Source organism: Castor canadensis, chromosome 11 (genome assembly GCF_047511655.1).
Source record: "Castor canadensis chromosome 11, mCasCan1.hap1v2, whole genome shotgun sequence".
In the NCBI taxonomy this organism is placed as follows: domain Eukaryota; kingdom Metazoa; phylum Chordata; class Mammalia; order Rodentia; family Castoridae; genus Castor; species Castor canadensis.
In genome coordinates, this window is record NC_133396.1 from 106,371,059 (window position 1) to 106,390,916 (window position 19,858).

General features: G+C 42.3%; 1 long non-coding RNA gene across 1 annotated transcript in view; it reads right to left on the reverse strand.

Annotated features, from left to right (window-relative positions):
- The window catches only part of LOC141413910 (uncharacterized), a 54,457-nt gene extending 37,906 nt beyond the window's left edge, over positions 1-16,551 (reverse strand). The window contains exon 1 of the long non-coding RNA XR_012438926.1: positions 15,249-16,551. This is a non-coding gene — a long non-coding RNA (uncharacterized lncRNA). The remainder of the gene's footprint in view (positions 1-15,248) is intronic.
- Positions 16,552-19,858: the final 3,307 nt, after the last annotated feature.

Below are 19,858 nucleotides of genomic sequence, written 5' to 3' on the forward strand. Positions count from 1 at the left end.
TTGGAGGTGGCATCTAATAAGAGGAAGTTATATTTGGGGGACATGCCCTTGAAAGGGACATTGGGACCCTCACCCTTCACTGTCTCTCCCTTTGCTTCCTAAGTAACCTGAAGTGAACAGGCTTCCTCCTTCATCTGCTCTCACCATGAGGTACTGTGCAGTCATAGGCCCAAGTGACAATGAACTGAAACCTCTGAAGCTGTGAATCAAAACAAACCTTTCTTTTTTTAAAATTGGTTATCTCAGGCACTTTGGTACCCTAAGGCAAAGACTAACACACCTGATATAAGCTTTTCACTTTCTGGTCTGTCTTTTATAACCTTCTGTCTCCCCAAAGCTCTAGTTTTCCCTGTGAGCTCCCACACCCTGGAAAGTGTAAGTACACATTACAATAAAGGGGCTAAAACCCAGACTTTGACTTATGACCCCACCCTCCCTGTCAGCTGAGGTGGCAGTGGAAGAGCTAGGTGGGTAGGCTGTACTTCTGGGACGGGCTTCTCTGACACACAGTCTGGTTCCACACTCCTCTGCCTGGGGAGCCCCCCAGACAGAGGGACTTTTCTAAGTTTCTTTTGAGGAAGAAGCTAAGGGGCAACATTCCAGAACCCTCAGGTCTGGGCAGGCTCTGGAATTTCAGATCGAGTAACTTCTAATAATCAAGTTTGTCTTTGGAGACAGCTACTCCAAGTAGCAGGTGAGAGCCATCTGGGCCTGAAGTGACCCACAGCTGGAACCCTCTCTACATGTGTTCCTCCAGGAAGGCCTCTCTGGCTACACTTTGACTCTCACCACAAGCAGATTGCTCGTGCTCAGTTTGGACCAACCAGGTGAGGAGATTGTAAAGGAGAAACAAGGTAAAAGGAGAAATAGGAACAAGCAGGGACCTGGCCAAAGGGAAGGGACCATTTGCTCAACCTCTCTGTCTCTCTCTCTCTTGCTCTCTCGCTTTCTCTCACTCTCCCTTCTTCATTCTCCTCTTCTACGTCCTTCTCCTCAAATATTTAGAGTAAAATTCATGCCTGCCTCTGAGAGATCAGGTTTTGATTTTTATATAATTGCAAGGGGGTGGGTAGAGGAGGTGCCTGGGTGGACAGATTTTCAATCCGTCCCAGGCTGACGCACCGGGGCTCAGCCTTTGCTACAACCTGCAGCCGAGTCCATTTGCTGATTCACTGCTAGAGAAAACCCACCAGCTTTGATTTCCGTATTTATTTCCTGTGACAAACTGTGTCCTCTTTCCATGTGAAAGCTAAGAGGTTTTATAATTACTTACTTCTGCCTTATGTTCATATCGTATTTCAGTTTCAAAGTTGGAGTTTGGTGATTGAAATACCTTTAACATCAATATTTCATTTCCAAAGATATTTCTATTTTAAATGAATAGTGCAAACAATCATGTCCCTTCCCACACAAGTGCACCTGTTTATCCAGTTTGCCAGTTTTCCTCATTACTTTCAAGCCAGAGGAATTGCAAAGATGAATTATTATTGCTAAACTCTTAAAAATTAAAAGCATCGCTCTGGTGCTGCACATGGTTTCATGGGCACATTTGGGAGCCATGCAGCCCCGAGAGATCCCCAAGGCATATACTCAGCCCTTCTTCTAGGTGCAGAGGGAGGAAAGGTTAACAGTCAGATCGACCAGGGTTCACTGTCCAGCCTGCCACTTACTAAGGTGTACCATTGAGTGAGTTATCGAGTTATTTATTTTTTTTATTTGCTTATCAAAGCTGGCTGGGGATCTAACTCAGGGTCTCACACATGCCAGGCAAGTGCTCTGCCACTGAACCACAGCTCCAGCCCCAAGTTACTCAAGCTTCTGAAATTCTGTTTCCTTATATGCAAAATGCAGACCATAATACCTATGTCACAGGGCTGCTGAGGATCAAATGTGATTGTTTAAAGCAGATTCCCAAGGAGGAGATTAAGAGGATCACAGTTCCAAGCCAGCCTGGGGCAGGATGGGGGGAAGTTAGAAACTTTCAATAAGCTGAGTGTGGTAGTATATGCCTAAGATCCCAGCTATGTGGGAAGTTGTAGGTAGGAGGATTGTGATCTGAGGCTAGCCTGGGGCAAAAACATAAGACTCCACCTGAAAAATAAGTAACGCAAAAAGGGCCTGGGGATGAAGAGGTTTAGTGCCTACCTGGCAAGCATGAGGCCCTGAGTTCAAACCTCAGTATCTCCAAAAAGCAAAACAAAATAACATGAATAACCCTTTCCACCTAATGACTTGCACAGGAAATGAGCTGGTGATGGATCTGGAAAACCCACCCAAGATGGATGCCCACAGTCCAAAACATCCCGAAGCATGACGCACACTTCAGAAAACACTGTTGTTGTTTTGTTTTGTTTTTGAGGGTCCCTTTCTGAAGAGAACTGAAGCACTGTTTTCCTTTAGGAAGAAACAGATTTTTTTCCAATTCCCAGGCAGAGCCGTCCCTAGTGGGGCTGGAGCCTTGGCTAAATGCTGCCATCCTGTGGGCAGAAGCGAGACACAGCAAATGACCACCTGGTCCATCCACCCACCACTTCCTAGGCGTCTGGAGCACACCAAGCCCAGTGTGGCCGGCAGGTACTGGCAGTGGCTGAGGGCACTGCCCTGAGTGCCCAGGACGGTGGAGAGCAGGGCTGGCAGATAGTGTGGACCCCGAGAAGGGTGGTGCTCGCTCTCAAGTGCCTGAAAAGACTATTTAAATCTACAATCTGTTCTTTAAGAGCAGCAGAGAATTTGCAGAACTATTAATAAATTTTCCCAGAACAAAAAATATACAGATTTTTTAATAAGAAACTGCACATTAAAAGTGACTAAAAAGTGCTATGCAAAGGTTCAATTTCTAATTATAGTCTCCAGACAGAGAAAACATGGAATGGATTCATTTCTCTTGACATAACAGACGCTCTGTGAGAGCGCCCATTGATAAATCAGTGTTCCCATTTATATCTGTGCATGCTACATGATTCAATGTTCTGGAAAGTTATTTCATTTTAACAGAAAATATCACCATCTGAGCAAATGCAATTAATTAAATTCTATATACACCTAATTCAAACTTTCAGAAAGTAAAAAAATATTTACCCACATACCAAAACAAGAAATTGGTGAATGATGAAGCAGGTCAAAAAGGTACAGGCATGTGTGATGGCACATGCCTGTAATCCCAGCACTCGGGAGACTGAGACAGGAAGACCATGAGTTTGACATCAGCCTGGGTGACATAGAGAGACCCTATCTAAAAAAAAAAAAAAAGATACAAGGACACTTCCATTCTGTGGAATGAAATGTTACTCAATTATGAAATTGAAAATAAAGTCAATGAAGATCATTAAAAAAAAAAAAAAGCCAGCGTGAAGGCACTCTCAATGGCCAAAGCTAGAACAATTAGAGCATCAAAATAAATAATGAAGGGACAGATTAAAATCCATGGAATAAAATAGGAAACATGAGTCAAAGCTAATATGAATCAAATCAATAGGAATAGAAAGCTTGGTGGAAAACATGATATTTACACAATTTTAATATGCCACTGCACAAAATATTAATGACAAAGAGGAAGAGAGCATAATAGCAAAAGGCCTGGAAGACACTGACTGAAACAGTTGGTAATGTTCAAAGTGAGCCTTACCAATAATGGGACAAGTCAGAATCTTGCTCCACTGGATAAACCGATAGGTAGGCTACATAAGCATACAGGATGGCCATCAGGTGACTGCTCAAACTGTAAGCACACAAGACCACCCCAAAATGGCTGGACCAACATGGACAACCAGACAACTACTAACTATCCTCTGCTTCATCATAATGGATTCTCCGTTTCATTAGCCTTGCAGAATTGACTGTTCCCATCCTATATTTGACACTATGACTCACCTAAAAACCCCATACAAAGACAGAAAAAGAGAATAAACCTTATTCCAGAAAGAAACTGACCCATTCCTGGAATTCCTCACCTTTTCCTCACCTTAGCTCATGAATAATCCTCTCCTGCATTAAAGTTTACCCTAAGAGGAGCTATCCAAAATCCCAATAATCAAACTTCTTGAATCCACAATGACCCCTTGAATATGACTTTCACTCTGTAATACAACTTCCTCCCAATTCCATACTTAGTCTCCTCTCTGAATTCTTTCTGTGACAGTGACAAGAACCGGAAAACACTGGGTAGAGGTCGTAATCTGGTCTTGAAACCAGAGTTTTGGACCCAAGGCCCAAACTCATGAGATTCCATATGCCAGGTGGGGCCACCTGTGCTAAACACCATATAAAGAGGCATGGTGAGGGCAGAGAAGGGAGGTTTATTACACAGCTTGGGACAGATGAGGGATCTCCTACAGCTTCCCAGTTTCCACATCAAATCACAGATCCTTGAGATCTACAAACATACAAAGCATTTCAAGGATTCTCACAAGGTAGAAGTTTTAGCAAGGATTTATTTTAATATAAAAAAGTAATAGGCAAGATGGAAGGGGGAGAGAGAAATATTTCCTGTTCCTCACACAGGAAATGGAAGCAGAGACTCAAAATGGCAAACCCCATCTCTTAGTCTCTTAGTGTTATATTGGAGAGTTAGGGAATATCAAAGATTATCAGTGATAATGGATCTGGGTAGCTGAGATGGCTATTAAAACAGGGAAAGGTCATCCTGGCTCACCTAAAACAGAGACAATAGGTGTGCCTTAGAACTTCTCTTTGCTATGCACATGATTTTTCTCCACCCATCCAAGGATCCTTGCAGCTTGTTAACATCTCAAAGAGGAAAGCACAAGCAAGTAGTTCCTCTATGTCTCCCTGTTCCTATAACTGAGCATGGAAAGGAGATGGGAGGGGGCTAGCTGTTCTGGCTGTCCAGTCTTTACTTCCATGTTCCAGATGTCAGAGTCTGATTTACAATAGCCCCCCAAAAAATCAAACACCTAGGTGTAAACTTAACAAGGATGTAAACGACATCTTCTGAAGAAAGAGATTGAAGAAGACTATAGAAAGTGGAGAGATCTCCCATGCTCATGGATTGGTAGAATCAACATAGTAAAAATGTCGATACTCCCAAAAATAATCTACATGTTTAATGCAAGTCCCATCAAAATTCCAATGACATTCATTAAAGAGATTGAAAAATCTACCATTAAATTTATATGGAAACACAAGAGGCCACAAATAGCCAAGGCAATACTCAGTCAAAAGAACAATGCAGGAGGTATCACAATACCTGACTTCAAACTATATTACAAAGCAATAACAATAAAAACAGCATGGTACTGGCACAAAAACAGACATGAAGACCAGTGGAACAGAATAGAGGACCCAGATATGAAGCCACACAACTATAACCAACTTGTCTTCGACAAAGGAGCTAAAAATATACAATGGAGAAAAGACAGCCTCTTCAACAAAAACTGCTGGGAAAACTGGTTAGCAGTCTGCAAAAAACTGAAACTAGATCTGATAGAACAATAATGTCAGCATTTTGTGAATCAGCCAAAATGCAGCCCCACCCTTAAACAAATTCCCACGCTCTAAGACAGCCCCACCCCTACCAGAGACTACTGCGCATGCCCTAACTTCCTTACCCTCCCCTTCTATAAAAGCCACTGCTCACCCAGACTCGGGACTGTGCCATCTTTTCCCAGGCCAGCCTGGCAGTTTGGGCCTGCCATTAAACTTTGCTCTATGGACGTGAGACTTTTCTTGTGAGCTTTCTTGGTGAGCGGCGTTTTTCCTAACAAGATCCATGTTTATCAGCCTCTGCCAATATTAACTCAAAATGGATCAAGGATCTTAATATCAGACCCCAAACTCTAAAGTTGGTACAGGAAAGAGTAGGAAATACTCTGGAATTAGTAGGTATAGGTAAGAACTTTCACAATGGAACCCCAGCAGCTCAGCAACTAAGAGATAGCATAGATAAATGGGATTTCTTAAAACTAAAAAGCTTCTGCTCATCAAAAGAAATGGTCTCTAAACTGAAGAGAACACCTACAGAGTGGGAGAAAATATTTGCCAGCTGCACATCAGACAAAGAACTGATAACCAGAATATATAGGGAACTCAAAAAACTAAATTCTCCCAAAATTACTGAACCAATAAAGAAATGGGCAAGTGAACTAAACAGAACTTTCTCAAAAGAAGAAATTCAAATGGCCAAAAAACACATGAAAAAATGCTCACCATCTCTAGCAATAAAGGAAATGCAAATTAAAACCACACCAAGATTCCACCTCACTCCTGTTAGAATAGCCATCATCAGCAACACCACCACCAACAGGTGTTGGCGAGGATGTGGGGGGGCGGGGAGTAGGAACCCTCTTACACTGCTGGTGGGAATGTAAACTAGTACAACCACTCTGGAAAAATATTTGGAGGCTTCTTAAAAATCTAAACATCGATCTACCATATGATCCAGCAATACCACTCTTGGGGATATACCCAAAAGACTGTGACACAGGTTACTCCAGAGGCACCTGTGCACCCATGTTTATTGCAGCACTATTCACAATAGCCAAGTTATGGAAACAGCCAAGATGCCCCACCACTGACGAATGGATTAAGAAAATGTGGTCTCTATACACAATGGAATTTTATGCAGCCATGAAGAAGAATGAATTGTTATCATTCGCTGGTAAATGGATGGAACTGGAGAACATCATTCTGAGTGAGGTTAGCCTGGCCCAAAAGACCAAAAGTCATATATTCTCCCTCATATGTGGACATTAGATCAAGGGCAAACACAACAAGAGGATTGGACTTTGATCACATGATAAAGCCAGAGCACACAAGGAAGATATGAGAATAGGTAAGACACCCAAAAAACTAACTAGCATTTGTTGCCCTCAACACAGAGAAACTAAAGCAGATACTTTAAAGCAACTGAGGCCAATAGGAGAAGGGGACCAGGAACTAGAGAAAAGGTTAGATCAAAAAGAATTAACCTAGAAGGTAACACACATGCACAGGAAATTAATGTGAGTCAACTCCCTGTATAGTTATCCTTATCTCAACCAGCAAAACCCCTTGTTCCTTCCTATTATTGCTTATACTCTCTCTACAACAAAATTAGAGATAAGGGCAAAATAGTTTCTGCCTGGTAGTGAGGGGGTGGGGGGGTTAAGGGAGGAAGTGGGGGGGAGTAAGGGAGGGGTCGGGGGGATGGAGAAAGGGGGAAGAAATGACCCAAACATTATATGCACATATGAATAAAAAAAAAGTCAGAGTCTGGCCCTTTAAATATTTATTAAAATAATATAATTTCCCTGTCCCTCATCTATCTACTCTGCCTCACTTCTGCTATAAAGACCATTACTGGGACAACTGGCTCCACTATGACAGGACCTGAGGGTTGGATGGTAGTTACATGGTAATATTAATTTCCTGATGCTGATGGTTGTGTTACGGTCATATAGGAGGATGTCCTTGTTTGTGGGAATTACACACTGAGGTATTTAGGGTAGGCTGGAGGTGTGGTTTAAGTGGTAGTGTTGATGCCACTGGTGCAGTCTGTGATCAGAAGACTTCCAAATTCTTTGTGTCCCACAGGTAGAGTCCATCGCAGGACACGTGGGTGTAAATGGAGTTTATTAAAAGTTAGGAGAGAGAAATACAAAGGGGAGAATAGTGGGGCCTAGGTGGAATGTGGAGGCAGAGAGAGCATGCTTCTCTTTTCCAGGTGCTTTTAAAACCTACGCTAACCCATGGGAAGGGCAGAACCAGGTGATTCCCACCCACTTATCAATGAATGGAGAGGGGCATGGGCTGTTCCTGGGACAGGTGAGGGTGGTCCCTGAGCCAGAATGTGGTCAATCTGAAATGTAATACTAAATATCTGTGAGTCCTGAAGTGTCCCTAAGTTTAGTCTGCCTCAGAAGAACTCCAGCTTAGCAAGGGCAAGGCCCTGAGTTCAAACCCCAGTACTACAGAAAAAAAAAAAAAAGGAAGAAAGTATTTGGGTGTGGTGGGGCAATACATTGACAACTTACCTCCAGCGGAGGGAGTTCTTTGTACTGTACTTGTAACTTTTTGTAAATTTGTATTTAAAAATTAACAATAAGCAATTTTTTTAAAAAAAGGAGTATTAACGCTGGAGCAGATTCTTTGGATTGGAACCTAGTCTCTTTCCCTTAGTAGTTCTGTGATCTTGGCCTAGTTATTTGTCTTCACTGTGCTTTAGTGCTCATACCTGTATAACAGTAGTGGAGAGGCAAAGTGAAATTTCCCTTCCATCTTCTGAAGGTTTTCTGAAATTTGCTGACAAATAATAGGTTAAAAACTAGAAAAGCCATACACGTTCATTACGTGTATGAAAAAAGAAAAATCACAGGAGTGGTGTGACTACCCACTAGCCCTATATCATGTAGACTTTATATACTACTTTTGTGTAGCGGAAGGAGGAAGGGGATAGAAACAACCCTGAGGAGTCTTCAAATATTATTAAGGGAATGAGTGGTCCCAAGGACAGAAATTAGTTCATAAAATGATCCTCTTCAGAATTTGAACAAGCCCAAAGGTCAGATATTATCTTACAATGGAAGTCAGCCCAGGTGGCTGGGGAGGGAAGGCAGTTGTGTCCCCTTGTATGGGCTTGTCTTAATCCAGATACAGAATTCTAGAAATAAGTTTGTGAGAAATATGCTCACCTGTCCAAACTGAAAGAATGGACTCAGAGACACATGGAGTACAGGGAAAGTGAGACTTTAATGGTGACCTTGCAAGATGGAGTGCTGACAAGTAGATGCACCAGAAGCCATTATAAGCATTATATTCTCTAGTGCGCAAGTCCCTCCCCCAGTTCCTCATTGGTTGAGTGCTATGGAGTTAACATTTTTTTCCCCAATGTCACCTAATTTTGAAATATGCCTTTTTGGGATTGGTCAAATTTTAGAAGTGGGATCCTCCTTTTCCTGTGATGGGAAGCTCTCCCTGTGATATATGCCTTCAGGGATTTGCACAGTTTTTACTTATTCCCCCACTCTACCCTGATTTAACCCTCTTCCAGTTTAAGTTCACGTATCAGTTGCCCCTCTCCCAACATACGCAAAGTATGGTAGGGTTAAATGCTTTGAAAATGAACCACCACTGACTTTATGTCTAACAAGTTTGAGGGCAAGAAGGGGATCATGTCTGAGCAGTCAGTACCAGTCTTTGGGTATTGCTTTCTGAGGCCCAACATTAATATAATAATATCTATTTCTTAGTGTATTGTGAGGATGAAATGAGGATAATAAAAGTTACTTATCAGTAAGGTAACTTGTAATTTACAATAATAGGAAGCATTGAGCAAGTAGGCTAGGCAGTTAGCTGAAATTAGACAATATAGCTAGAACAGAAGTTTCCCTAGAAAACTCCATTATGACCTCCCTGTGACCTTAAAGGGTAGAAATAAGGAAAAGCAGGACACTATGAAGACTAGGACACAACCAATCAGAATGCTGCCTCTGCACACTTAATTAGCATAGAGGTTAAACAACGTCCTGGAGAAAATGGTTAAAAACCTGACCACAGCTGGGCCCTAGTGGCTCACACCTGTAATCCAAGCTATTCAGGAGGCAGAGATCAGAAGGATTGCTGCTCAAAGCCAGCCCAGGCAAATAGTTCATGAGAACCTATCTCAAAAAAACCCTCACAAAAAAGAGCTGGTGGAGTGGCTCAAGTTGTAGGCCCTGAGTTCAAACCCCAGTAGTGAAAAAAAAAAATCCTACCCAAACCACATCACTTCCCTGACACCCTATCTTGGGACCCCTCCCAGCTCTGGGAGCTCTGTTCTTTGCTACTTTTCTATCTCAATAAATTCATCCACTTACTCCCCCTTGTCCATGAAGTTCATTCTTCAGCTTCATGAGACTAGAAGTGTGGGAACATTGACCGTCTCTGGATAACCACCTAAGCCAACAAGGTTGGATGGAGGCTTTCGTTTCAACATTTATCATCCAACCTGGGATACTTTTCAGAGTACAAGAGTATAAGATCCCAATGGGATCATCAATGTCACTTAATGCAGCAAAGAAAGCCAATACCTTAACATCTTAGTCACCGTGACAGTCTTAGTCATGTCTCAGAAGGAAAAGGTCACAGGTAGTATATGTATAAGGTCTGGTTTAAGTTGAGTCTTTTTATATTGTACAATGGGCTTCATTGTGATATTTCCATGCATGCATGTAATGTACTTCAATCAAATTTACCCTCTATTACCTCTTTCCTAACCTTTCTCCCTCTTTTTAAAAAATAATTTTAATTGGTTTCATTGCCCTGTTTTCATACACGTGCACATGTATATAAAGTACTTTCATCATATTTACCCTACACCCCTCACTCTCTCCTTTCACCCTCTCCCCTCCTACTGGTCACCCCCCCACACAGAGTTCCCCTTTTATATTCATGTCAATTTTTTTAGATCTAGATTCTGAATATGAGAAAAAGTACACAATATTTGTCTTTCTGATTCTGGCTTATTTTGCTTAAGATGATGATCTCCAATCCCAACCACCCTGCAAGCGATGTGATTTCATTTTCCTTTATAACTTTGTTGTAATCTATCTATCTCTATATATAGATATATATACATCTATATATATGTACCTATTTACACGTATATCACATTTACTTTATCCATTATCAGTTGTTGAATACTAGGCTGATTCCATAGTTTGGCAATTATGAATAGTGTTTCTATAAACATGGGTGTGCTGATGTCTCTATTGTATGCTGACTTACCTTCCTTCAGATATATGCCCAGAGTGGTATAGCAGGATCATATCATAGTTGTATATTTTCAGTTTTTTGAGGAACCACATACTGATTTCCATAGAAACTGCACTATGGATCTTTCAATGCAATGTCCTGGGGTCGGGGCGGGGGGGACGTGGCAGAAGATTGGGATTGTAGTTTAGAATTGGTGGCTATAGGGAGGAGAGGATTTAGAAGCCAGCAATAGGGAGTAAAAAGCTATTTGATCAGCCAGTCCAATGGCCTCCTGCTCTGAGAAGAGGCCATTAATAGGAATGGGGCTACCTGAATCATCCTATATTCAGATAAATGGTTTTTCTAGAAGTTCCTGAAATAAACAACAAAGTTCTTTGTAACATCATCTTCCTACGCAGGAGTTTCCTGAAATTCAAGTCCTATTAATGCAGTCCTGGTTATTAATCCCATCAAATTGTATAGCTGTAGATGGCTTCCATTCTCAGAGGACACAATTTAGGCACAACTGGCATAAACCAGAATGTATGGTTCCTCTTCCTACCATTAGGCAGATACTAAAGCCATATGGAGTAAGTGTTACTATCTCATCTTGCAGATCAAGGAAATTGAGGCTTGTGGCAATTGGGAAGAACAACTAACTGAGCTTTGGCAGATGAAGGAAAAGCTTCCCAGAGGAGCCAAGTTCAGTTCTGAATAATTAGCAACAGATGCTCAAACGATGACAAAGGAAAAGGGGAAGACCTGGGGCGCTTTTCTATGGAGTTTGGGCTCTATCCCAAAGGTGACAACAAGTCATTGAAAGATGACCAGCAGGCAGTGACCTGCTGAAGCAAGCATTTTCTGAAAATTAAACTGAGCTGCAGTGATGGAAAGAGGGATTGGAAAAGAGCAACGGTTAGGGGGTAATTCCATAATTCAGAAAGAAGGAATATTTAAAATAATTGAGAATGGGCAAGAAGTTGGACAGATGGAAGAGCAGGAAGCAGAACCAACAGGATTTCGGGGCTTGAGTAGGATAGGGAGCCAGGGAAAGGGACAGAGAATTTTATTGGAATTGCAACTGACATGAGAGTGAGTCATCCTATCTGCAAACATGTTTCATCCTTTTTTTTTTCTTAAAAAAATTTTTTTTCTTTATTGAATGACAACTTTATTGTTTTCTCATTTAAGTTTTTCTCATTTTCCTTGTAAAGGGCTGAGATTTATTTATTTCTCTATATAACTAATATTGTTTTGCTATTGTAAATAGTATCTTAAAGCCTCAATTCTTCATCCTTCACTGATGGGCTGAAAGGCAGCTATTAACAAAATGTTTTATCATTGGGCTAAATGCCCAGCCACTTTGGTATTCCAAAGTTTAAAGAAAAAAAAAAATCCAGGGCAGCAGCCAACGGTCAGAATAGCAAACTGAGCTGGTTCACTTTCTCAAATACAGCAGGACCATAGCTCCAACCCCTGCAAGGCTGAAGTTGTAATTGACTGTAGGGGGCGCCCTGATGACAACCTCCAGGAGAGGCCGAGAAAAAATGTCAACATCCAGGAAAAAGACACCTGAGAGAGTTCTCTCCAGGAAACGCAGTGCTAGCTGTTAAATGAAACGCATAGCTAACAGTAGACAATGAGGAAGGCCTTTGGCTTATAACCACATTCAAAAGCATAAGGGAAACACATTACCTATAGAGATTTGAAATGGAGCATTTTACTACCCACTAACTGGGGTCAGCTTTGTTTACTCAGGACCTAAGTAAGGAAGCTGCTGTACTGAATTTACACAGAAGTGGCTGAGCCTTGTACAAATGGTATGGTGGTAAGTGAATCAGTCCTAAGGAATGAAGAGATTTTTCAGAAACAGTTCAGAAATGCTATGTGAATAGTAACAACCTTTTTATCTCATCCTTTTTCACTTCCGAAGCCCTTTTCAATCCATTTCATTTGCTCTTCACAACAATTTATGAATTAAGAAATAAATTAATTATTAGTAATTAATTCATTGCTAGCCCAGTTTTATAGATATGGAAACTGAAGCTCAGGTGGTTTCAGATCTTGACCTAGGAGAGTCACACAGCTGCCAAGTCAAGGAAAGCAAAGTCAAGGACCTGATCTGGCTCATGCCTGTAATCCTAGCTACTCACGAGGCAGCGATCAGGAAGATCGCAGTTTGAAGCCAGCCCAGGCAAATAGTTCGCAAGACCCTATATTGAAAATACCCATCACAAAACAGGGCTGGCACAAGTGGTAGAGCACCTGACTATCAAATGTGAGGCCCTGAGTTCAAACCCCAGTACTGCCAGGAAAAAAAAAAGACTATAAATTTTTTGTCAGGTGATGTAGGGTAGGCAGGGGCAAGAAATAAACCAAAAGACACTTTGAGATCTAACTATAAATGTTATGCTATTATAATATAGTGTTTTGTGTCCATTTTATTTATTTATTTTTGGTAATACTTGTGTTTTGAAGTCAGGGGTTGACAGGTGCTCTACTGATTCAGCCACATTTCTAGCCCTTCTAGCCCTGGTTATTTTGGAGAGGGGTTTTGCTTTTTGCCCAGGCTAGCCTGGATCACAATCCTATTTTAGGCTTCCCGTCAGCACTGGGATGACAGATGCTCACCAGCACACCCAGCTCTTTTCCCTTGAGATGGGAGTCTCTCCTTTTTTTTTGTCAGTCTGGCCCAGACTTCAATCTTCCTGATCTCAGCCTCCTAAGAAGCTAGGATTACAGCTGGTGGTCAGGTACCACCAGCACCTGACTCCTACCTGACATTTTTTATAACAATAACCTTCACTGTGCAAGGACTCAGCTGGCCTTCCAAAGCCGTGTACAACTGCTGTGTTTGGAGTTCACCTTTTTGAAGTTTATCGAACTGTGAAGCAGATGAGCATCCTTCATTCTTAGGATGGGAAGACAGGTATATAAAGTGTGTTGTGCTTTGATTAAATATGCTGTTAGGTAAAGTAGCTTCTTCCTTGTAATAACTGCATCACCTCCAGTACCGTGGAGACCAAATGGCTCTTCCTGGAGAATGGTTGGTGTCAACAGCCAAATTAGTTTAAATCTTTTTCCAAAACCTCTGAGGATTCTCTAAGAAGAGATGTGTTTTTTACTCTTGGGACATCAAAAGAAACCAGAAACCAAGAACACAGTAACAACTGGCTTTCATCTCCACTGGCTAAGTAAGAGGGGATGATTGGAATGATGATGCATTAGAACTGTTTGCATTAAGTGAGCTCGTGTCAAGTCTGTGATGGGCAGCGGCTGTCACTTTCTCCTATTTGGGTAAGGTGATGTGTTTTGTTTTGTTTTATCCTTGAAAAGTGTTTCCCTCCCCCCTTCCACATATTTTACTGCCAGGTGCTGGAGGCTCATGCCTATAACCCTAGCTACATGGGAAGCTGAGATTGGGAGGGTTGCAGTTTGAGACCAGCCCAGGCAAATAGTTTGTGAGATCCCATCTTCAAATAATAACCAGGGCAAAATGGACTGGAGGTGTAGCTCAAGCGGTAGAGTTCCTGCTTTACAAATATAAAGCCCTGAGTTCAAACCCCAGTCTCACATTCACACAAAGGAATATTTTGCTTACAGATCAATCTTCCTTCTTAATTTCTTCTCCTAATAATTTAAAGAATTACTCTAAGTGTAGGCTTAGGGTTTAAATTTTTTTAATGTTTTCTTTTAGATATGTTTGGAAGGTTGATTAACTGCTTAGACTGCAGTGTTAGTTTTGGAGACAAGCAGAAAATAAGTTTTCATTAAGTTGCTCTAGAAACTTAAACTTATGCTCATTAAGAAACGTCAAGGATGTGAGGTCAATCTGGCTGCGACATCTGTCACCCCACTGATCGCCAGGGTTGATTCGGCTGATCTGGTGGGCTAGGCAGGTGTCCCCTTGCTCTGTCACCGCTCCATGTGCGTCCCTCCCGAAGCTGCACGCTCTGTCAAAGAGGACGACCATCCCCAATAGAGGAGGACCGTTCTTCAGTCAAGGGTATACGAGTAGCTGCACTCCCCTGCTAGAACCTCCAAACAAGAAACGTCAATACCTTAAGCTGTGTTTGGGTAAGTGTGATAAGATCTGCCCCTTGCCACCATTCTACAGCCTGAGCCCCAGCTGGTTTCACTCCTTGCAGAACAAAGCCCACTGTCCCTTATCTCCTGCCACCTCTCTTTGTCCGTCCCTAGCCCTTGCTTTCTCCCAAATGCTACTTAAGGCCAGACCCACCAAGAGTAGCTGCTGTGCCATTTTTTCTTCTTGGCCAGCCAGCCTGCTTATTAAACTTTGGACATGAGATACCTCTCGTGAGCCTCCTTTGTGTGCAATGTGCAGCATTTTCCTAACATTTTGGTGTGTTGGCCGGGAACAGGTGAGCTTTCGGCATCGACCTTGCTCTCCCAATCAGTAAATTCAGGCCCTCATAGGTGGGAGCTGCCTTCATTTAGCCTGGATAAACTTACTGAGATCTGAGCTGCTTTGCTGGGACCCCTGACCCCAGACTAGTGCCACCACTGCCACTCTCGCTCACAGGGAAACTCCTCAAGGCCAGTGCGTTCCCATTACTCACCCACCACTGGTTGATTTCCTCGGTCCTCCCTTGGTGAGTTCCCTCAGGTCATGACTCGTGGCTCTCTCTGTCTCTCAGTTGGGCAAATCCTAGTACTAGGTCCCGGCTCACATTGGCTCAGGGACCGGGTTCCTGAGGCGTGGACGATCCTCTTGGTGAAGACTTCCCTTGAGGTCCTCCACTTCTCTGTTTCATCCAGGAAAGCAATATCTCAGCCATATTCTTCCTCAGACTGGGTCTCATCATGGGGGCTGGACCTGCCAAAATTCCCTCAGACACCCCTCTGGGCTGTCTATTGGCCAACCTCGAGCCCCTATGGCTCTCGCCTGATTTAAAAGCAAAAAAACCTTATTTTTCTTTCCAATCAGGCTTGACCACAATACCAATTGGACAATGACTCAAAATGGCCACTTGATGGCACACTTGACCCTAACATTCCAGGGATCTCTACACCTTCTGTGAACACACTGGAAAATGAAAGGAGATTCCCTATGTCCAGGCTTTCTCTTATCTCTGCTCTAAGCCTTCTCTCTGCACCTCTTGCTCCCCTGACCAAGTCCTTCTGGCCATAAAAACCCCAATTAACATCCCTGACTCTGAAACCTTCCCTTTCTTCAACCCTGCCAACAAACCAAATCCTCTCCCAGACCTCCTCCTTCCCCATGTAAACAGACTTCTTGTGCTGCTCATGCTGCTTGTCTCTTCCTATCTTTCTGAAGGACTTTCCTGGTCATGGAGTTAAGCAAGCCACTCCTTGCCAACTCTGGCCTCACAGCAATTCTGGCTCTGGGGAGCTCATGCTCTCTCCTGTGGGCTGAGACCAAGCCTGGGGTTTATTCAGGTATGCCCCATGCTACATTGGCGGAGTCCTGTTTGATTATGGCATCTGATGACTGCTTCTCTTTCCCCCCTTCCTGTCTAATGTCCTTTTTCCTCAGACAGCAACTGGAGAATGGAGGTTTCATGTTGCTGAAAATGTTCCAGTACCAGTCAATGGGAGCAACCTAGAGACACAGGTGATGGCTAATCCCAAAGGCGTGTGTCATGCCTCCAGGCTCTGCCTTCCCCTCTCTTACCTAAGATGTCAGGACACCTTTTCTGCTTCCTCCATGGTCTCACCACATGTCCTTTGTCTCTGTCTGCCTTCCCCTCCCTGGGCTTACTGGGACCCTGCCTCCCATAAAAAACTTGTAACATGGTACCTTATGACTTAAGTTATTCCAACTAGTTTGCCAGGCCTCTCCTTCTAAAGTAACTTTAAATCAGCTGCTTTACAAAAGAGCTTACAGAACTGCGGCTGCCATGCTCACGCTGTAACTCCGCCCCCACAAGGGGAGGAGGGAAAACAAACAGGCGCACTTGTGCACAGGATTCCAGCTCCTAGACACAGCAAAAATGCCTGCCATAGCTAAAAAAATCCAGAGAGGACCCAATGCATCCTGGACTGCAGTCACACGTGGCAATGGCTGTGGCCCACTGCCACTTCCCCTAGAATAAACATGCACAGAGTACACAGGAAGGGGGGAGAGGCGACAGGCCACAGGATCAGGCCTAGGCAGACAGGCTCACTTGTCCAGGGTATGTATGGAGGAAGTGGCACCTTGCACAAGCCCTGCTCCTAGCCCCACCTCAGACCTGGCACCAAACCCAGCCCTTGTAAGCCAATTGTTAACTCAAGGTTATAGTCCCAAAAATAACACATTACTGTGGTCTCTAAACTTCTCATTTAAAATTTTCTATATTTTCGGCCTCAACATAAATTTTTCCCTCCAAATATTAACACTAATTTTCCCATATGGTACTGTTATTGGTCCAAAATGCCCTCTAAATGCCCTTCTCTAACTTTACAGGTGATTCATTCCTTTGTTAAAAAAGTAACCTTTATTAAAGAAGCTGCCTGCTGTTAGCTAAAAGGCAGGATCCTAGCATTTTGTTCTTTTTAGATGGGACCTGCACCTTCCAGTGTTCTGGTTTGTAGATGGAAGCTTTGTACTGAGGCCTGGCCTCAATATGCCTTGGGTGACCAAGAGAAGTGGCCTTCCCAGGGTTCCTTAAATTACAATACCATACTCCAATTAGACCTTTCTATAAAAGTAAAAAAAAGTAAACTGAGGTCCCCATACAAATTTTCTTTCATCTCAGATTGGCTCCACAATTGCTATTTATATACTCAAACACTGGCCATTCTTTGTAAGCCACAGGATAAACATGAAAAGGAGGACCAGAAAAGCCCCTTATCAATGACAAGACCCCACCCCTACCGCTCTACCCTCTGCCCTACCTTCTAAGCCACCCCAATATCCAAAACGTCCTAATGGGTGCTGCCCCCTTCAACAGGTAATGGTAGGAAGAAAGCCAATCTATGTCCCCTTCCAGCTCTCAGATCTAAGGAAAATTTATTTATTTATTTTATTATTCATATGTGCATACAATGCTTGGGTCATTTCTCACCCCTGTCCCCACCCCCTCCCTTACCCCCCAATCCACCCCCTTCCTCTCCCCCCCACCCCCTTGATACCTGGCAGAAACTATTTTGCCCTTATCTCTAATTTTGTTGTAGAGAGAGTATAAGCAATAATAGGAAGGAACAAGGGTTTTTGCTAGTTGAAAAAACCCTGTATAGGATAGCTATACAGGGCATTGACTCACATTGATTTCCTGTGCATGTGTGTTACCTTCTAGGTTAATTCTTTTTTATCTAAACTTTTCTCTAGTTCCTGGTCCCCTTTTCCTATTGGCCTCAGTTGCTTTTAAGGTATCTGCTTTAGTTTCTCTGCATTGAGGTCAACAAATGCTAGCTAAATTTTTGGTGTCTTACCTATCTTCTTATCTCCCTTGTGTGCTCTCACTTTTATCATGTGATCAAAGTCCAATCCCATTGTTGTGTTTGCCCTTGATCTAATGTCCGCATATGAAGGAGAACATACGAGTTTTGGTCTTTTGGGCCAGACTAACTTCACTCAGAATGATGTTCTCCAATTCCATCCATTTACCTGCAAATGATAACATTTCGTTCTTCTTCATGGCTGCATAAAATTCCATTGTGTATAGAGACCACATTTTCTTAATCCATTCGTCAGTGGTGGGGCATCTTGGCTGTTTCCATAACTTGGCTATTGTGAATAGTGCTGCAATAAACATGGGTGCACAGGTGCCTCTGGAGTAACCTGTGTCACAGTCTTTTGGGTATATCCCCAAGAGTGGTATTGCTGGATCAAATGGTAGATCAATGTCTAGCTTTTTAAGTAGCCTCTACATTTTTTTCCAGAGTGGTTGTACTAGTTTACATTCCCACCAGCAGTGTAAGAGGGTTCCTTTTTCCCCGCATCCTCACCAACACCTGTTGTTAGTGGTATTGCTTATGATGGCTATTCTAACAGGGGTGAAGTGGAATCTTAGTGTGGTTTTAATTTGCATTTCCTTTATTGCTAGAGATGGTGAGTATTTTTTCATGTGTTTTTTGGCCATTTGAATTTCTTCTTTTGAGAAAGTTCTGTTTAGTTCACTTGCCCATTTCTTTTGGTTCATTAGTTTTGGGAGAATTTAGTTTTTTAAGTTCCCTATATATTCTGGTTATCAGTCCTTTGTCTGATGTGTAGCTGGCAAATATTTTCTCCCACTCTGTAGGTGTTCTCTTCAGTTTAGAGACCATTTCTTTTGATGAGCAGAAGCTGTTTAGTTTTATGAAGTCCCATTTATCTATGCTATCTCTTAGTTGCTGTGCTGCTGGGGTTTCGTTGAGAAAGTTCTTACCTATACCTACTAACTCCAGAGTATTTCCTACTCTTTCCTGTATCAACTTAAGAGTTTGTGGTCTGATATTAAGATCCTTGATCCATTTTGAGTTAATGTTGGTATAGGGTGATATACATGGATCTAGTTTCAGTTTTTTGCAGACTGCTAACCAGTTTTCCCAGCAGTTTTTGTTAAAGAGGCTGCTTTTTCTCCATCGTATATTTTTAGCTCCTTTGTCAAAGACAAGTTGGTTATAGTTGTGTGGCTTCATATCTGGGTCCTCTATTCTGTTCCACTGGTCTTCATGTCTGTTTTTGTGCCAGTACCATGCTGTTTTTATTGTTATTGCTTTGTAACATAGTTTGAAGTCAGGTATTGTGATACCTCCAGCATTGTTCTTTTGACTGAGTATTGCCTTGGCTATTCGTGGCCTCTTGTGTTTCCATATAAATTTAATGGTAGATTTTTCAGTCTCTTTAATGAATGTCATTGGAATTTTGATGGGAATTGCATTAAACATGTAGATTATTTTGGGGAGTATAGACATTTTTACTATGTTGATTCTACCAATCCATGAGCATGGGAGATCTCTCCACTTTCTATAGTCTTCCTCAATCTCTTTCTTCAGAAGTTTATAGTTTTCCTTGTAGAGGTCTTTCACATCTTTTGTTAGGTTTACACCTAGGTATTTGATTTTTTTGAGGCTATTGTAAATGGAATTGTTTTCATATATTCTTTTTCAGTTTTTTCATTATTAGTGTATAGAAATGCTAATGATTTTTCTATGTTGATTTTATATCCTGCTATCTTGCTGTAGCTATTGATGATGATGTCTAGGAGCTTCTAAGTAGAGTTTTTTGGGTCTTTAAGGTATA